Source organism: Nyctereutes procyonoides, unplaced genomic scaffold (genome assembly GCF_905146905.1).
Source record: "Nyctereutes procyonoides isolate TBG_1078 unplaced genomic scaffold, NYPRO_anot_genome, whole genome shotgun sequence".
Taxonomy (NCBI): Eukaryota; Metazoa; Chordata; class Mammalia; order Carnivora; family Canidae; genus Nyctereutes; species Nyctereutes procyonoides.
Genome location: NW_026575042.1, coordinates 45,300,260 through 45,304,307, shown reverse-complemented (window position 1 = coordinate 45,304,307; position 4,048 = coordinate 45,300,260). Strand labels below are relative to the sequence as shown.

Below are 4,048 nucleotides of genomic sequence, written 5' to 3'. Positions count from 1 at the left end.
TTCCTCACGACTAAATGTCAGTCATGAAGAAAACCAATTTTACTGCTTTTTTAGTAAAGACAAAAGTACACTTCTTTTTCAATTAAAAGATTACTATGTGACAACAAAGTTTGCATTTTTAATAACCAACAAGGTCCTGACCTAGTAATCAAAAATCAAACAGAACCTCAAATCTAAAAACAAGAAACAGACACAATCACACACATATTCTGACCAAACAAACTAATCCTGAATATTTCCCAAATAAAAAATCACAATTATTACATTCCATGTTTCAGAGAAGAGGCATGAAAGATTTTTTACAAACATGTTGAGCATGTTGAATTCAAGAGTTTGATACATTTTTCAAAGCGACTGCACCTCCTAAAATGTTCCTTTTCACATCTGTTTAATGGATTGATTAAAACATCTTTATTTCTGAAGCAGTTGGTGTCTTACTATAAAAAAAAAAGTGCTGCCAATCCAGATCCAAAATACAAAGTCATCATAAGTAGTAGCCTCCACTTGGTTTCCACTGACAATGGCAAATTCTTCCCGGGGCCATCCTCATGGTGGCTCCTGCGGACCACAGAGGTTGTGAACCTCAGGATGCTCTGTCCCAACATAGCGCCACTGAAAGTTCTGCGAAAGTCACAGACCCTAAGTAGGCAGAAACGACAGCACCACACCAGGGCCTCTCCGCGACCTTGTTCCTCGGTCTTGTTTTTGTACTATATCACTATGTGTGGAAAAAAACAACCTGCTTGGGTTGCCAATGGGCACACTTGCATATCCCCATTTTCAATATGCAATAGTGAATGAGTGGTACGGATGTACTATAATATTTTCAAGCACTTCACCAATTGTTGGACATTCTTACTACCATAATCGACTCTGTGATGAACATTTTATGTTAAATCCCTGCACACATCCTTGGCTATTTATTAGCCTGGGTTTTTCCACTTCCTTTACATCTGTATGTTGGAGCTGGCTGGTTCCGCTGGTCATTTAATCAGCCACGCAGACTAGAACCGGTGGAACAGGTTGAGTTGACTGCTGTAAAAACTAGCCAACCCAAGCTTTGACTCTTAAAATTATTTCTGTTCCCTGGGGATTATGCCCCCAGCTCAAACACCCTCTGGCATACACAGTGACGGAACTGCCTTACGCATTACCTCATATTCTTAAGAGAATACACTGTCATCCTTGCCCTAGTCAAGAGGAGCCCCTGGCAGCATGGGCTATGTTACTATTTATATAACACGTTTTGTACATCCAGGAGGGTGCCAAATGTAATAAGTCAATGAGAGTCACTTGCACGATGCATATGGGATCAGGATATAACATTTGGAAGTCCTTCTTTTGTACAATGAATCGTCTTATATAAAATCTACAGATGACCTTCTAGACATAACTTTTAAAAAATCTGGACAAAAAGTTTCAGAAGAATTATTCTTCTGTTGGATCTTTGCTTACGCTCACCTCTGTTTAAATGGGGGCTCTGATGGGGGCCAGTAAAGCCCTTACTTGATTGTGCCATGACCTATTTTTAAAATGTAACCCCCCCCAAAAAAAAAATAAAATGTCCCAGACCCTTGACTTCCTATAGAGGATAAAGTCCCAACCTCTTAGCACATGTGATTTCCTTGACATGCTGAGTCTGGCCTCAAACCTCCCCCATGCAGCTCTGTCTCCTGCCCATCACGTTTTTCTTAGTGTTACAGGATAAATCGTAACACTTGGTATCAAAATTGCTTTAAATATCTGTCTTCCTCTCCCCATAGCTTATATTTTTAACCACGAAATACTGTTCTTCTCTTCTGCCTATATCTAATAAGCTAGTACCTGGATATAGTAGGCAATCAATAAATGTGTGTCATTAATAATAACTATCATAGGGCAGCCCAGGGGGCTCAGTGGTTTAGCGCCTGCCTTCAGCCCAGGGCCTGATCCTGGAGACCTGGGATCGAGTCCCACGTTGGGCTCCCTGCATGGACCCTGCTTCTTCTCCCTCTGCTTGTGTCTCTGCCTCTCTCTGGGTCTCTCATGAATAAATGAATAAAATTTTTAAAAATAATAACTATCCTATAAGAAGGACTAGCACTTACTATGTTTTAAGGGATTTATTTGTTATCTCCCTTAATCCTCACAACAGCCATGAGCTTGGTACTATTATAATGCCCAGATGAGGGGATTTTACAGATAAGGAAACTAAGGCACAGAGGTTAAGCCAAGTCACCCAAGATTACAACAATAAATAGAGGGCAGAAATGAAATTTGAACCCAGGCAGTAGTCTCCAAAATCCTAGTTCTTAACCTACAATGAATGAAATTATTATAGAATAAATGGTGTTAACCATGCCATTTGGGAAAGAGACCACATGTGAGGAAGTAGGTCAGTTTTTCGGATGGGTTCACAGGCTCCATGGACTGACTACTTCTATTTAAATTCTGTTTTCACCACTTAGTAGCTTTGGGAGTTTGGAAAAGTTACTTAAGTTTTCCAAGCCTCTGTTTTCTCATCCATAAAGTATGGAGAAAAGTGGCCCCATCCTGATAAACTTATAGTGACCATTAAATGATAGAACCTTATAAAGCACCTGAAATTTCATAAGATGCAATAGACACTGTCTACACACAATTACTATTACCAGATCCGTAAGACTTGTATTAGTAGCTATTTGCCATCCTGGAGTGACTATTTCAAATGCTTTGGCAAACAGGTTGTTCATTCTCTAGTCACCTGCTTTGAGCACAAGTCTGTATGTGTATATGTGTGTCTTGGTCACACAACATGAAGTATATAAAAATGAAAAGTCCCTAATCCACCTAGAAGTCTTCCGCAATGTGTTCTGCACCAGCCGTATTGTGCTACAGCTTTTCGGGGCCATGTCAAACAAGGTTTTGGTGTCACAATGCAGAACAGGTTTTAGGGACCCTCTGGTTTCAACATTCCACATGTCAAAGATTAAGGCCTCTTCTAGACTTCAGGCAGTCATGAAGATCTGGGATTAGAGCAAGGGTTGGAGGCAGCTCTATCCAGCACTCAGAAAAGTGCTCTCCCTGCAACCCATTAGCTAATAAGATGTCACTGTGCAGTATCCACCCTACAAGCCTTTTTGGGCTCAACCTTCCAGAGACTAAATTCTTACCTGGCTCTTCTCCAATCAGGATGGAGCTAGGTGGGATTTGCCCATGACCTCATATCTCCTCTTGTTTTATTTCTAGTGGGTCTAAGCAGCTCTGACCTGAAAATATAGCCCTCACTAGAAGAAATACGATCCCTTTTCTTTCATCACCAAAACTCCAAGTTGAAGCCAAAAGTAAACTGAACTCCCATGAAGGAAAGGAAGAGATCAGCACGGCTCAGAAGGGTGTTGAGATTAAGTGCCCCTCAGTTTGTTCCCTATGAAACAACCAGAGGGTCGCCGGAGGGGAGCAGGGTGGAGGAATGGGGTAACTGGGTAGATGGACATTAAGGAGGACACATGATGTAATGAGCACTGGGTGTTATATAAGACTGCTGAATCACTGCCCTCTACCTCTGAAACCAATAACATATGTGAATTAATTGAATTTAAATAATTTTTTTTTAAAGGAGGGTATTGGGAGAAAAGAGAACAGAGTACACAGCATAAAGGGATCCCAAAGATGAGGCAGCAATAGGCCACGGCAATGATAACAGCCAGGAAACATAGAGCCTGAATAAGTGGGGAGCTCAGAACCTCTAACCTCAACTCCAGCCTAAATTCAGCTTGAGTATTAATCAGACTTCATCGGTGAAGAAGGGCTTGGGGCAAACGGTAATCTGCCTAGGATCACCTGAGGCAGTGGAGGGCTATGAGGACCTGCAGTGTTTCCTCTGTCTTTTCAGAGGAAGTTGTCCCTGGGAGGGGGCCATAGACCGTAGAATTTGAGTGTTGGAATGCATCCATCTGTGTCCCCTTCTTTCACCTCCTCCTTTCAGAGTGATTCCACTTGCCCAAGGTCACAAAGTTAATTTGTGGCAGAGCATCGCTGCTAGCCTGGCGTCCTCTCCTCTTTCCCTCATAATGATGCTTTCCACTTT

General features: G+C 41.8%; 1 pseudogene; it reads right to left on the bottom strand.

Annotated features, from left to right (window-relative positions):
• Positions 1–411: 411 nt before the first annotated feature.
• On the bottom strand, positions 412–605 carry LOC129506973 (cytochrome c oxidase subunit 7C, mitochondrial-like; annotated as a pseudogene).
• Positions 606–4,048: the final 3,443 nt, after the last annotated feature.